We start from the raw sequence: 16,547 nt of genomic DNA, 5'->3' as shown, positions 1-16,547 counted from the left end.
AGTACAAACCACATGCTCTATTTTGTGCAGAAGTAATTGACGTGATCAGTGTTACCTTATCTGAACTTGATTCTAACAGACTCTTGCAGTCTAGAGAAGAATGACTGGCAGCAGCTTTCCTCAAGGCTAAGAGATTTTAACCTGCCTGGAGTTTGTGACGTCTGTTGTGATCCCGACAATTAACCATTGTAATGTTCACTGAATCAGGCAGTTGACACGGCCCTCTTCTTAACAGCCTGTTTAAATGTTTAGAAAGGAGAACAATGAAACCTGAGAAGTGTGAGGACCTGCTTGGTTTATGATCAGCCCAATGTAAACATGAGTCTGGTGCAGGAGAGCCCCAGGAGGCAGGTCTCCAAGGGCCCCCAGCCTATGGGACGACTCCAGGCTCAGCTTTGCACCAAGCAGACACTTGACACTATGCCAGACGCTATCTAGGCAGCTCCTTAAGCTGAGTAATGAGACTTGGTTTTTTAGGGACCTTTAATTACCAGTTTAATGTACAAACACATTTCTCTCCAGAGATGTTCATTCAGGCACAGGCTTTGTTCAAAAGGAAAAGCAAGTTGCTTCCTTTCCCTGGCTGAGAAGACACGGATCCAGGGTGATATTTATCTAGGATTGGTGAAACCCACCCTCCTCCAGCTCTGACACACTCACAGAGTACTCACATTCTTACTCTCTCACCCAAGAACTCATTAAGTCTCTGATAATGTCTGCGGGGTGACTCTCCCCTTGTTTCATCTTTATTCTACCTATATGATGTAAATAATAACTGTGTTTAGAACATTGTTCGGGGCACTATGATGATTTACAAAGTAAGAAAACATGGATTCATCACTTTCCAGGAGCACGGGGTCTAATATAGAAAGTGAAAAAAAGTCTAATATAGGAAGAAGTAACAGTCCAACTGCCTGAACATGTTTCTATTTGTTCTTAAAAGGTTTTCTTGCAAAAGATAATGGAAAGGGGCAGAACTAATCATACTACTAGTAGTTATCATTGATTGCATACCACTTTCCAGATACTGTGCTGGGCCTTCTTCCTAAAGTGTCTCTTTAAATCCTCACAAAGACCCACAGAGTAGGAGCTATTTATCACCATTCCCATTCAGTGATAGTTTTCCTAAGATGAGTTAGTAAGTGGTGGAGCTGGACTGTAACCCTAATGGGAAGACTTTATCTCTATGCTCTACTCTCTCAGTTTCTTGACATATATTCATTAGTTCATTTGACAAACTTTTGAATGAAATTTGAATGTGTCAAGGCATTAGGGCTAAAATATGAGAAAAGGCAAAATTTTAAAAATACACGGGCCGTGGTGGCACACACCTGTAATCCCAGTACTTTGGGAGGCCAACGTGGGTGGATCATCTGAAGTCAGGAGTTCAACACCAGCCTGGCCAACATGGTGAAACCCTGTTTCTACCAAAAATATAAAAATTAGCCGAGTGGTAGTAGTGCCTACGTGTAATCCTAACTACTCGGGAGGCTGAGGCAGGAGAATCGCTTGAGCCTGGGAGGTGGAGGTTTCAGTGAGCCGAGATCATGCTGCTGCACTTCAGTCTGGGTGACAGAGTGAGACTCTGTCTCAAAAAAAAAAAAAAAAAAAAAAAGAAAGAAAAGAAAAGAAAAGAAAAAAAAGCTAGTCCTGCTCTTTTGGAGCTTCCGTTACCCACACACTACATCTGCTACCCCCATGTGGTGGCCCTGGTGGTGCATTGCTCAGTCTCACTTCAGAACAATCTGCTTGGTGGAGGGGGCTGGTGGACAGCCTCCATCAGCTGCATCTTCAGATTGGCTGCAGTTTTGTGCAAGGCCATGATGAACACTACAGGGTACCAGAGGCCAACCATTCCTGCCCTCCTTGGGACCCCCAGTGGGCCGTCTTTCCTCTGGAGCTCCCCCATCAGTCTGGGGCTGCTCTCTGAAGCTTCTCCCACCCAACCCTCCTTCCTGTGCCTCTCCTGTCACAGGTGTCAGCCCTGCATCCTGGTCTGAAGACTTTCCCCACCCACTCCTGCTACTCTCCCCTTTACCCTCTACAATGTTACCCCAATAAATCTCTTGCACATCAAACTCTATCTTGACATTTGCTTTTCAAAAGACTCAAACTGGAGTCCTCTTTCATGCTGCATCACTGGAAACTGCCTGCTTCTGAAATCAGGGATTCAGACACCCACCGTCTGACCACAGACACTAATCCTGCCAGCTTGCATGCTCAGCCTTTCCTGATTTGGTCTGATCTTCACCTGCTCAGGTCTTCCTACTCTTAACCTACCTCCACCTTTCTTTACCTCCCTATTTGTCTGGCTTAGTTAGCTAAGCCCACAGTCCCTTAGTTTCATCATTTATCATTGGGTATGATTGGCAATTTGCAGGGGGTGATTATTTGTTGTTAGGTACCCTCTTCCACATTGAGGGCATTTAGCATCCCTGGGTCCTGCCCACTAAATTCCAATATGCTCCCCTTCATTGTGAGAACCCAAAACAGCCTTGCCTACTTCCAGACACCACAGCAGGGTGCTACCATCCCTTCTGTCACTGAGAACCTCTGATTTATTCTCTTGTCCGTTTCCCTTGCCTATTGTCCTTCCATCATAGCGACCTGAAAACACCCCAAGCCTGCATGACTAGAGCTGACCACCTGTTCCCTGGCTGTGAGCAAGTGCCCAAGTACTGCCAAGCACAATCTTGCAGTTGTACAGATTGATCCCACTGTCAGTTCCTGGTCACTAAGCCCAAGCAGGGCCCCAGTGCTGATGGCAATCTAGTGAGCTTGCCCTTTCATTCTCCAGGATGACCATTAAGACCTTCTCCACTCTCCCAAAATCTCCAACTCTCACCCCCTACAAACCTAGAAAGAGAATTGTGTCTGTTACTGCACAGACTAAATACCACAGTCCATCTGTCCTCCCATTCCTGCCCACAACAGCTAATCCCTAATGCATCTGCTCTCTCTGCCTCATCCTTCCCTCCCGGCGCAGTGGAAGAGGTGTTCTCTCTTCTCTCTAGAACCATCTCCCCCATCTGGAGCCCACTACCTCCTACATTTGCACAACCATTGAGGTGTGTAAGCATTCCCTCTTCCCTAAGTCTTCCAATTTCACCTCCTGACCATTCAAACATGTGCTTCTTTCTCCCATATAAAAAAAAAATTAACCAAGCGTGGTGCCTCACCCCTATCATCCCAGCACTTTGAGAGGCTGAGGCAGGTGAACCACTTGAGTCCAAGAGTTTGAAACAAGGCTGGGCAACATAGTGAAACCCCATCTCTACAAAAAACAAAAAGTTAGCTGGGTACGGTGGCACGCAACTGTGGTCCCAACTACTTGGGGGGCTGAGGTGCTAGGATCACTTGAGCCCAGAGGCAGAGGTGCCAGTGAATCGTGATAGCACCACTGCACTCCAGCCTGGATGACCTGGAAGACAGAGCAAGAATCTGTCTTAAAAAAAAAAAAAAAAAAAGCAAAAATTCATCATTTAGGTAAAATATGCAATACTACCTCACATAACCCCTCACTAATGTTTCATGATGAGGAGTGGCTTAGCTTGACTAAAGATTCTTTATAAACTCTCCTCCTTAATCCTTCATCACTTCCAGAGATGGTTAAGCCTCTTTTAAGACTGCCTCCTCTCACGGTATCTATTTTCTTATCTCTCCCTCACCCCTGGATCTCCCTAATCTGACCCTGTTGTCATCACTGCAACCAAACCTGCTCTTTCCAAGGTTACCAAAGACCAGACTCCACAGGCACATTCAGTCCTCAGTTTGCCTGACCTCCTAGCAGCACTTGCCAGGTTAATCCATTCTTAAAGGACCACTTTCTACCTCTGATTTCTATAACACCAGCACCTCCTGGTTTCTTCCTACCTCCTATCCATCTTCCTATGGTGGCCAGCTTGCATTTCTAGCCAGCTCTCAAAAACTGGTGTTTCCAAAGCTTTTGTCCCAGGGCCTCCTTTCCTCTCAACCTTCAAATTCTTTCTTGGCAATATCTCCCAGGATGATCTCATCCTATATCCGCATGCTAATATTACTCATAAATTGCCAGCCCAGTCCTCTCTCCTTAACCCCAGACCTATATCGTCTGAGTGCCATGCGTGTATTTGCACCTGCATTTCTTGCAGGCTCTACAAACTCACTACTTTCATATTGGTTAATTTTCTGTTGCTGAGAGCATAATGCATTCTAGACATTGTAAGCAGAAAGGGGCTTCTACAGGAAATTGTGTGCTTAGTAGTTGTAGGAAGGACTGAAGAAGGCCCTAGGCTTCCAGGAATGGCACCCAGAATACCACTGCAGAATTAACCCTTTAGGGGAAGTTCTAGCTTTGCCACAGGCAGGAAGCTAAGGAATTAGAAACCTGCTGTTCCAAATGTGGGCCTAGCTCTGATGCAGATGTCAGGCAGCTATAGCCTGAAGTGTTGGACCCAGAGTCATTTAACTCACTAGATTTGCATCAGCAGAATGGACGCTCCAGGCTCTGCTGCCTCTTTCTCCACCTGACTCACTTCTGGATTCAAGACTCATGCGAGTGTAGCTGATTGATGACCTGAACCACATTTGAATCCTGAATTATAAGAGAGTGTGGGGAATGTTGTTTTGGCTTTCTAGACTCTATAGCATGAGATGGACCATGAGAAGGAGCATAGAATAGAGGTCAAGTGAGCCAATCTGCAGTGTCCCTCACAACATCTAAGAACTCATGGTTTCTCCAACAGATACCTTCTCTCCTAACATCCTCTATTTCTGTAGAGTGCACCCCTCCACCAGTTGGTCAAGTCTGAAACTGGAAGTGATGCCCCTGCTCTATTCTCAGATGCATACCCAGGTCACGCCAGTTCCATACCTAAATATCTTTTGATTCTTTATCATTTATCTCTTCCATACCTCCATCATCTCTCACCTGAATGACAATAACAGCCTCTTAAGCAGTCTTTCTGTATCCATCTTTGCCCTTTTCTAATGCATTCTCCACAACATAGCCAGAGAAATCTTAGGAAAAATAAATATGAGTATAACACTTCTCTGAGGTTTTGAACCTCAAGGACTCGTTTAACATGTGTCCTCCGTGCAGACAGGGACTAAGTCTCACTGATAGCCACGTGCAACCCCAGAGCCTAACGTGGTACCTGGCACAGAGTAAATATTATTGTTATTGTGGCAAAAGATTTTGCCCTTTTCTAGCCAAACAACTCCATCTACATCTGGTAATCTGCAAGGTTTCTTTCCGTGTGGTTGTAAGCAGTAACTTAGCAAGAGAAGTGCAGCATTTAACACTGTGAGTCAGACTGCATCCTTGCTATGTGAAGTTAATTTCCCAAGATAAAGTTGCCTCTTAGAAATGCACATATTTTCTTTCTTTCTTCCTTCCTTCCTTTCTTTGGTCTCACTCCGTCACCCAGGCTGGAGTACGGTGGCATGATCACAGCTCATTGCAGCCTCAACCTCCTGGGCTCAAGCAATCCTCCCATCTCAGCCTCCCGAGTAGCTGGGACCACAGGCATATGCCACTATGCTTGGATAAATTTTGTAGAGAACGGGTTTCGCCGTGTTGCCCAGGCTGTTCTCAAACTCCTGAGCTCAAGTGATCCGCCCAACTTGGCCTCCCAAAGTGCTGGGATTATAAGCAGGAGCCACCAAACCCGGCCCTTATGCTCTTTCCTTTTCCACTCTACTTGGCCTCTTTTCTCTCCCCCACTCCCACTCCTTCTTATTTAATATCCATTTCCTTGCAGCCTAGTGGAAACCTACAGCGCCCTCCTGTTGGCCCTGCTCCCCTGGAAACCAGGGATTTTTGTGTCAAAATTTGCACTGTATGAGTGAGGATTAATTTAATGCTTCTGCTATAAAATGCTCTCCTTCCTCCCAGAAGCTGTTTTCATCTGAAACTTGTGCTCCATATCCCAAGATTTTGCTTAGAGCCAGGATTCCTCCAGCCCCAGACAGCTATGTACTATGGTGGCAGTTTCTCTCTGACAGTGTTTTTTGGAAAGTCTTTTAATAATCTCAAAGCATATTGTTGGAATCAGACTCAGAATGTCCCTGGAGGAATAAACAGGCTGTGAACAGCCTTCAGAAGAAAATGACAACTTTATTCCAAGCATTCTTACTTTTACATCATGATCAAAACAGTACCTCATCAGCACCAGACACACACAGACGTGTGGGCCACGGGATGCCTGGAGGGAGGGATCCTGAGATGTCCTATGGTGTTCATCAGCCTCCTGCGTGGAATCACTGCCTATTGCTTGTTAATCTCTTCTTAATCCAATCTTTTGGGTTGGATGTTGCTCCAGGAGGTGAAAGCAAGCACAGGAGCTAAAGGATTCCAAAGGAGCAATTCTCCTCTCCTGCTTTTATGCTTATTAATATGATCTACGATGGATGCTCCTCATGGCTAAGAGGGCTGCTTTCTGCAGCTAGGAAGGGGCTTCTTGATCCTTAATGACTTCCCTGCTCCACTTCTTATAGCAGGGAACTTTGTGCCATAAGCAGAACTGTCATGCATTTCTTCTAAACACCTTGAGTTAAAAGGTGTGTCCTTTTAAGGTTAGGTGCTATTTTATGAGCCTTTAGTTTTCTGGCACTCACCTATTAATTTGCTAAGGTAAGGTCATTTACTCATGCATTTACTCTTAATTTCATCAATTCATTTACAAACAGTTACTGATTATTTACTCTAAACTCTACTGTAAGTATCCATTGATAAACAGAACATGATCTAGGCTTAAAGGTGAGATACAGACCCTAAATCCAGGAGTTATAATACAGTATGAAAAGGGGTCCCCTTGGAATGAGTATGGAAGGTGATCAGTGTAAGTGCACATGGGCAGGACACCTAACCTAGTGTTGGGAAGGGAAGGGAAGGCTTCAGAGAGGATGTATCCTTGAAACCAGGAGCTAAAGCACTTGATCAGAGAGCCCCTACTCAGAAGTCCAGGGCAGGTTTGGAGTCAGATGGGCTGTGGGTTTGAAACGCAGTTATATGGTTTGGATGCTTGTCCCCTCCAAATCTCGTGTTGAAATGTGATTTCCAGTGTTGCAAGAGGGCCCTGGTGGGAAGTGATTGGATCATGGGGGCGGATTTGTCCCTCGCTGTTCTCATGATAATGAGAGAGTTCTCACAAGACCTGGTTGTTTAAAAGTGTGTGGCAGCTCCTCCCTCATGCTCTTGCGCCTGCTCCTGCTTCACCTTCTGCCATGATTGTGAGCTCCCTGAGGCCCTCACCAGAAGCAGATGCTGGAGCCATGTTGGTACAGCCTGCAGAACTGTAAGCCCGTTAAACCTCTTTTCTTTCTTTTTCTTTTTAAACTTTATCCTTTCTTTTAAAATTTTACAATAAGTTCTGGGATACATGTGCTGAATGTGCATGTTTGTTACATAGGTATACATGTGCCATGGTGGTTTACTGCACCTATCAACCCGTCATAGGTTTTAAGCCTCACATCCGTTAGGTATTTGCCCTAATGCTCTCCCTTCCCTTGCCCCCAACCCCACGACAGGCCCTGGTATGTGTTGTTCCCCTCCCTGTGTCCATGTGTTCTCATTGTTCAACTCCCACTTATGAGTGAGAACATGCAGTGTTTGGTTTCTGTTCTTGTGTTAGTTTGCTGAGGATGATGGCTTCCAGCTTCATCCATGTCCCTGCAAAGAACATGAACTCATCTTTTTTTATGGCTGCATAGTATTCCATGGTGTATATGTGCCACATTTTCTTTATCCAGTCTATCATTGATGGGCATTTGGGTTCTTTCCAAGTCTGCTATTGTAAATAGTGCTGCAATAAACATACGAGTGCATGTGTCTTTATAGTAGACTGATTTATAATCCTTTGGGTATACACCAAATAATAGGGTTGCTGGGTCAAATGGTATTTCTGGATCTAGATCCTTAAGGAATCACTACATTGTCTTCCCAGTGTAAACCTCTTTTCTTTACAAATTACCCAGTCTCAGGTATTTCTTTCCTTTTTTGGAGACAAAGTCTCGCTCTGTCGCCCAGGCTGGAGTGCAGTGGCATGATCTTGGCTCACTGCAACCTCCGCTTCCCGGGTTCAAGCAATTCTCCTGCTTCGACCTCCTGAGTAGCTGGGATTACAGGTTCTTGCCGCCACACCCAGCTAACTTTTTGTATTTTAGTAGAGACGAGGTTTCACCATGTTGTCCAGGCTGGTCTTGAACTCCTGAGCTCAGGCAATCTGCCCGCCTCGGCCTTGCAAAGTGCTGGGATTATAGGCATAAACCACCATGCCTGGCCTCAGGTGTTTCTTTATAGTGACACAAGAATGGCCAAAAACACCCAGCTCTATCCCTTAATGCCTGGGTAGGTGAGGCAAGGCCTCAGGCTTTACTCAGCAAGCATAAACTGAGGATGTCACACCACTGTGAAAACCAAATGAGACCATAGTCTGTTTCAGTCTTTCACAAACAGGGTGGGGCTGGCAGAGAAGATCTCAAAGAGACCTATAAGGGCTTGTGGAATTTGGTCCCCCTTTACCTCTGACCTCAGCACCTGCTACTCTCCCCTCCTCCCTCCTCTGCAGCTCATCAGGCCCTTTCTGTTCCTCAAACACTCCAGACCTGCCTCTCGTCTGTGGCCTGGTGTGCTCTTCCCTAGCTAACTGCATGGCATACATCCTTGCTTCTCTCAATGCCACCTTCTCACTGGGGTCTTTTCTGACTATCATGGTAGGTGGAATAATGGCCTTCCAATGATATCCATGTCCTAATTCCCAGAACCTGCTACCTTACATGGCAGAGACACTTTACAGTCATAATTAAGCTGAGGATCTTGAGATGAGAGATGATCCTGGATAATCCAGGTGTGCCCATTGTACTCATGAGTCTTTACAGGAGGGAGGCAGGAGACAGAGTCAGAGAAGGAGATATGATGGTGGAAAGAGCATCAGAGAGAAATATGAATCTGCCACACTGCTGGCTTGGAAGATACAGGAAGGGGCTATGAGCCAAGGGATGGGGGCGGCCTCACGAGCTGAAAAAGTCAAGGAAGTGGATTCTCCCCTAAACCTTCCAAAAGGAACACAGTCCTGCCGATACCTTTATTTTAGGACTTCTGACCTCTAGAACAGAAAGATAAAAATAAATTTTTGTTGTTTAAGGACTATGTTTATGGTCATTTGTTTTAGCAGCACTGGGGAACTTACCACTCTATTTAAAACCATCTCATTCTTACCCTCTCCTCATTCCTCATTTACCTATTTCATTTTTCTCCATAGCCCATGTCATTATCTGACTGTAATTTTTTTTTTTTTTTTGAGACGGAATCTTGCTCTGTCACCAGGCTGGAGTGCAGTGGCGTGATCTTGGCTCACTACAACCTCTGCCTCCTGGGTTCAAGTGATTCTCCTGGCTCAGCCTCCCGAGTAGCTGGGATTACAGGTGTGCACCACCACACCTGGCTAATTTTTGTATTTTTAGTAGAGACGGGATTTCACCATGTTGGCCAGGATGGTCTTGCTCTCCTGACCTTGTGATTCGCCTGCCTTAGCCTCCCAAAGTGCTGGGATTACAGGCGTGAGCCACTGCGCCCAGCCCTGACTGTTATATTTATGTTTCACATGTTTATTTGTTTATTGTCTCTCTCCTATCACTATAATAGAAGCCATGAATCCAGGACTTTTCTTCATTTACTCTCATGTCTCCAGGGGCTGGAATAGTGCCTGGCACACAGCAGGAACTCAATGAACATGTGTTGAATTAATGAATCAATGACCCTCCCCTCCTTCCCTGCATTTCCAAGATATTAGAAATGAAGGGATCAGACTCTTTCCTGATGCTGTATTAAAAAGTTTAATTAGCATAACAGTAATTCACTCACTTGTACCGTACATGAAGCTGCCAAAGCGCCTTTGCTGTGCTGCCAGATGCCCATGATGCACCAAGTCCGTTATTGGCTGAAATGATGGCTTCCTCCTGCAAACACCTGCAACTCCCTTTTCCCTCACCCTCCTGAGGCCTTGAGTTTTTACTGGTTATCTCAACAGTGGGTCAGACCAGACATTTAAATGCTGCTGAATTTTACCCACAGTCATCTAGAGAAAGAGAGTTTATATCTGCATCTATAGGCAACTTCTTTTTCTCCCTTTCTCTCAACTATTTTTCTAGAGAATAATAGCTCACATCTATTGGGGGCTTATTATGTGCCTCTGTGTAAGCTGTCCTAAGTGCTTTATATGCATATATTTATTTAATCCATACATTTATTTAATCTAGGAGAGAGGGGCTCCTATTTGGCCCTATTTTACAGATGGGAAAACTGAGTAGGGGAGAAAAAACTGATTTGCTCACAGTCATGCAGCTGGGAAGGTCTAAGCTCAGATCTGAATCCAGGCAGTCTTGTGTCAGAACTTGCCTTACTAATTTCTTTTCTTTTCTTTTTTCTTTTTAAACAAAAGAAGGAGGTTTATTGGACTTATACTTCCATGTGGCTGGGGAGGCCTCACAGTCATGGTGGAAGGGGAAAGGCACATCTCACGTGGCAGCAGACAATAGAAGAAAGCTTGTGCAGGAAAACTCACCCTTATAATCACCACTGGATCTCGTGATACTTACTATCACGAGAACAGCATGGGAAAGACCTGCCCCCATGATTCAATTACCTCCCACCAGGTCCCTTCCACAACACATGGGAATTCCAGGTGAGATCTGGGTGGGGACATAGCCAAACCATATCATTCCGCCAACCTCATGTCCTCACATTTTAAAAACCAGTCCTGCCTTCCCAACAGTCCCCCAAAGTCTTAACTCATTTCAGCATTAACTCAAAAGTCCACCGTCCAAAGTCTCATCTGAGACAAGGCAAGTCCCTTCCACTTATGAGCCTATAAAATCAAAAGCAAGTTAGTTACTTCCTAGACAAAATGGGGGTAAAGGCATTGGGTAAATACAGCCATTCCATATGGGAGAAATTGGCCAAAACAAAGGGCCTATAGGCACCATGCAAGTCCGAATCCAGCAGGGTGGTCAAATCTTAAAGCTCCAAAATGATCTTCTTTGATTCCATGTTTCGCATCCAGGTCACGCTGATGCAAGAGGTAGGTTCCCATGGTCTTGGGAAGCTCTGACCCTGGTTTGCCTTACTAATTTCCACCCCTGACTTTTCTTTCAGGAGGATCCTGACAGATCACATCCTGTTTACAAATTTTTTTTTTCTCTCCAACCAGTCCACAGATATATTTCCCATGCATTCTCTTGGGGTTTTAAGGGGATTAATAAATAACACCCCTCTCTTCAGAATCCCAGTTCAGAACTGTCTTAGTCTGCTTGTGCTGCTCTAACAAAATACCATACACCAAGTAGCTTGCAAACAACAGAAATTGATTTCTTACAGTTTTGGAGGCTGGGAAGTCGAAGAGCAAGGCAGATGCGTTACATGGTAAGGGCCACTTCTCAGTTCATTGATGGCCATTTTCTCACTATGAACTAACATGGTGGAAAGGGCAAGGGATGTCTCTGGCACCTTTTTTATAAGGGCACAAGTCCCATTCATGAGTAATCTTCCTTCCTGACCTAATCACTTCCCAAGAGCCCCACCTCCTAAAGCATGACACTGGGGATTATGATTTGACCTATGAACTTGGAGGGGAGGTACACAAACATTCAGACCATAGCAAGAACTGATAGAGAGATAGAGAGGATCCGATAGGTGGAGATCAAAATTTGAGCTTCATCCTAATGAATTCCAGGTTAGAGGATATGGCTATGGTATAAGTGACCAAGCAGGCCTGTGAATACTTCAGCCACACTGCTCCCTGACTCTGCTCCCCAGTCTAGACTCTGGGACACTCCACATGAAAGAAAACTCTGGTCTGCAGAGCTGACACTTTTACCCAGCATTACTGCTTCATCCTGGACAGAGAGAGACAGGAAAAAGTCAACGCTCCAGGTGTTAGGTTTCAGTCTTTGAACAGCACCATTCAATTGTGTTCATTTTGGGGGGCTGCTGTAACAAAACTGGGTGCCTGATAGAAAGAGGAACTTATTCCCTCATAGCTCTGATAGCCAGAAGTCCAAAATCAAGATGTTAGCAGGACCACACTTCCTTGTTCAGCATCTAGTGGCTGCCAGCATTCTTTGGCTTATGTTTACATCACCCCAGTCCCTGCCTGTGTAGCCACACTGCCTTCTGTGTGTCTTCTCTCTGCGTGTGTCTCAAATCTCCCTCTGCCTCTCTTTTATAAGGGTGCTTGCAATGAGGTTTAGGGCCCACCTGGATGATCCAAAGTAACCTGTTACAGAGTGAATTCTGTCCCCCAAAATTCATGTGAAAGCCCTGACCACCCCCGACCCACCGTCTGACTATATTTGGAGATAAGACATTTTAAAAGGTAACTAAGGTTAAATGAGGTTATGTGGGTGGGGCCCTACTTCAACAGGACTGGTATCCTTATAAGAAGAAGAGACAGTAGGGGTGCCCATACACAGAGGAATGGTCATGTGAGGACACAGCAAGAATGCAACTATCTGCAAGTCAAAGAGAGGTCTTCAGAGAAACCAGCCTTGTCAGCCCCTTGATCTTGGACATCCAGCCTCTAGAACTACGAGAAAATAAATTTCTGTTGTTTAAGTCCCACAGTCTGTGGTATTTTGTTACAGAAGTCCTAACAGACAAATAATACCTCTTTATCTCGGAATCCTTAATCACACTGCAAAGAGCTCTTTCCCAAATAAGGTAACATTTATAAATGCCAAGGATTAGGACTTAATATGTTTGAGTTGCTGTTATTCAACATACACTGAAAATCATGGACACAAGCCGTTAACTCATTTCTCCTCCTGGGGAGAAATGGATAAGGAGAGAGACAAGAAGTGAGGGCTGTAGTAACTTGCTGATCTAGTCGTAGTCCTGGGAATATGAGGAGCAGGCAATGAATGCTCCCCCAAATGTCTCCCACAAACCACTGGTGCACCAAAAGTTTTCTGTTTATTTATATCCATTTGGAGAACTCCTAACCTGATGCCTGACATAGTAAGTACTTAGTAAATAATAGGTGCCCTCCCTGATTAAGCCCATTCCTAAAAATCTGCTGAACCGGGTCCTCTTTCTCCAGCACACTCACAACCACTTCCCCTTTTCAGCACACAGGCTCTGCCCACCAAATAACAAAAATGAAGGTGAGAAGACCTAGTAGAGCACGATATACGAATCTTGCCACAGAGTCAGAAATCAAGGTGGTGAATGACCAAGGCTAGAATCTACCTCCAACAGGATCTACAACTGCTGAATCAGCAAATAAACATTTTTTGAACCTGGTACTTGGTACTTGGCATTGTGCCATTGATAGTAAGTCAAACAGACATGGTCCCCAGCCTGTAGCAATCAGAAGTCCAAGATAGACAGGATTGATCTGCATAGGCATGGTAAGAACAGGGCAATAGCTGTCATGTATTAACAAGGGGAGACCTGTTACAAGCTTGTGTTTGTAACACCCAAAGCACAAATTAAGTAGAAATTGCCTTTAAGTGAGTTTCTGGGAGGCTTATAGATTGCACAAGGAGAGGAGTGAGTTTTTCCTGGCATAGGGACTGACTGAAATCAGGAGTGGGATCAATTATTAGTTCTGTCTCAGCACCTAAGTACCCTTTCTCCCACACCGCCTTCCAAAGTAGCCTACACAAGAATGGTGGGAATTCTATAGATTTGAGGAAAATAAATGAACCATATTTTTTAGCATCTGCTATGAGCAAAGCACTAGGCAAGCTAGAAAACACCAAGCAATACAGACCCGGCAACAAACAAGAACATGTTGAACCCCTAAGTCGGTGTCATAGGTGCAAATAAATAGCCGATCTGCTTGCCATGTGGCCAGAACCAAAAAAAAAAAAACCAAACCCAGGCATCCAGTCTTATGTGTAATGTTCAGTGCTTTATCTGTGTTATCTCTACCTATTAATTGGGTAGTATCATCTCCACCTTAAAAATGAGGCTGGGAGATTCAGAATGACCATCACGAGCAACTGACATTTGTTGAGCTCTTAGTGCATGCTAAGCAATTTCAGTGCATTGTGTCAGGTCACTGTGTGGTAATGTGGTGGTTAAGGAAGCAGACTCAGGGAGCTAGACTGCCTGGTTCAAATCCCAGCTATACCCCCTTGACAGTGGGGTAACTGTAGGAGAGTTACCCCCATGTGCTTCAGTTGAGTTATTGGAAATGGGATAATAATACTACCTAGTTTGCAGGATTGTTAAAAGGACCAAAGGAGTGAGTACATATAAAGCACTTACAACAGTACCTATCCCATGGAGGGCACTTGGCTGACACTAGTAATCTCTGGAATAGGTATTTTTTTAATGTTAGAAATTTCTTTATTATTACTTATTCTTATTAAGCACCAGCTTAATACTGTAGAAAATTTCAGATCACCTTTGATACCTCACTTTCTTTTCCCCCACCCGAATTCTTGATCAAGAGTTTTTCAAGTGAAGACATGCTCTTCTCTCTTCTGTATAAAACTTTATGAGATAAAGGCAAAAGATTGTGTACATCTTAATGGAAAATGCTGCCCAGGGCTCTGGAGATGGTGGCTGCCCAGGCTCCCTTCACTGTCCAGGTCCTGAAAGACTCTTGTTCATGAACTGTCTCTTCACAAAGCAAGCCCACCACTTGCTGGGTTTATCATTCTGAGGGTCAAAAACTTTCTCACAAAGTCTCAGGCCAGTCTTTCTCCTTAGCTGTTGTAAATAGGCTCTCATCACTTCATCTTCCTGTTTGTTCGCAGGTTTGGCATAATTGCATTAAGTGGAAAATGAGGCTCTCCAGGAATAGGAAAATTCGTGATTCCCAATGTATACATTTCTTTCTTACCTTGGATTTTGGAATTGTACTTTTGGAGTTTCTTCGAACACTCAGAAATGTAGAGAGTTATATATATCAAGGTCCTATCAGCTTCATTCTTAATTTCATAGTTTTTGAAGAAGACATTGGCCTTGAAGTAACAGATGGCTTCATCCACAATATCTGTATCTTTTGTCTCTCTGGGGGCAGGTCCTTTGAATTGGCTTCTGATGGGTAACAGTGCCATGTTTCCAGTGAGTTTGGTGTCAGGGTCCATGAGAGAAGATTGGTAAGCCAGCATCTTGGGATCACCTGAGTTTCAACCCAGAGCAGCAGGATCACTAGAACAGGTATTTTAGGAGAGAGGTAGCTGAGGCTTTGGAGACTTATTAATGCCCAAGGTCACACAGATAATAAGAAGAGGAGGGAGCTAGGACATGAAGCTGCTGCCTCTCTCACAGCTAATACATGAGACAGCCAAGCTTCACATTCCAACTCTACTGTGCCATACAGACATGCCTTGACTGGTGTCCTGTCCCACAGATTGTTGGTGGCAGAGCTGGGATTAGAACCCAGGCTAGCTCTAAGTTTCTCTCCTCAAATTCCCCCTCTCAAATCCCCTTCTTATTTTTGGCCTACTCTGGCTTTCCCCAGATAAGACCCTCCTAGCACGGTGAGCTCTTGAGGCCCTGGTTCTAACCACATAAATAACCAGCATCCTTGTGACCAAAGCTGCCATCAGAGCCGTTGGAGATCTGTTCTAACTTTCTGCAACTCAGCTTTGATGTTTTAAAATTACCAACCATTTTGAGAATTATCATATGCAAAACGTGGTGCTAAATACTGTTTAATATACAGAAAAATGACAGGTCGTTGTTCTCAAAATTTTATTAGTTAGTAGAGGAGATAAGCAGGTACCCAAATAACACAGAAGCATGAATAAGGTTGGAAGGGGCTGAGTATGGTGGGACAAGCCAACCCTTCCATGGGCTCCTAGTTCTGTTGTGGGATGGTTGGGCTCACAGAGCCCATTCTCACAGAGCCTTCAGCTCTAGGGAGAGTGGGAAACAGGCTGCTTTTCAGTTCCAGCCCTGTCCCCTGAGGAGTTAGAGCATGCTGGGACCACTAGGGACCTCCCTCTAAGACTTCCGGATGGCTTCAAGGACACTGGGGTCACAGAACAACACCATTTGGCAGATGGCAGAGGCTGCCTCGGGGAAGGAGAAAGGCTGTCTCTGATGCCAAGCCAGAGATAGAACACATTTTCTCTGAGTTAGAGAATGGGAAGCATGCCCTGATCTGTTTGGAAGCAGCAAATTGGCCTAATATCCCTGTATTTCCTCATCATTTATAGGTCATAACCCCTTTTGAACTACGGACCAATGCTGCAGAAAAAAGAACCTGGACTCATACAACACATTGCATAACTCCCATAGTTTCTCAGATGCTTTGGAAGCCATCTATGGATTCCCAGTGGGTCCATAAACCCTAGGTTAAACATTGCTACATGAGGTGGTTTTTCAAAATGTCTGCAAACAGGAATTTTTAGGGCACTGAAACTATAATGGTGGATACACGTCATTACGCATTCCCATGAAATGTACAACATCAACAGTGAACGCTGATGTCAACTGTAGACTTTGGGTGATGATGCATCAGCGTCAGTTCATCAATTGTAACAAATGCACCATTCTGGTGGGGGATGTTAATAATAGGGGAGGCTGTGCATTTGTAGGGGCAGGAATT

The 16,547-nt window shown here is 44.7% G+C and overlaps 1 pseudogene; it reads right to left on the bottom strand.

The window, feature by feature from the left end:
- Positions 1–14,460: 14,460 nt before the first annotated feature.
- LOC100609251 (actin-related protein 2/3 complex subunit 3-like) lies at positions 14,461–15,102 on the bottom strand (annotated as a pseudogene).
- Between the last annotated feature and the right edge of the window lie 1,445 nt (positions 15,103–16,547).

Source organism: Pan troglodytes, chromosome 5 (assembly GCF_028858775.2).
Source record: "Pan troglodytes isolate AG18354 chromosome 5, NHGRI_mPanTro3-v2.0_pri, whole genome shotgun sequence".
NCBI lineage: Eukaryota > Metazoa > Chordata > Mammalia > Primates > Hominidae > Pan > Pan troglodytes.
This window is presented reverse-complemented; position numbering and strand designations above follow the sequence as displayed.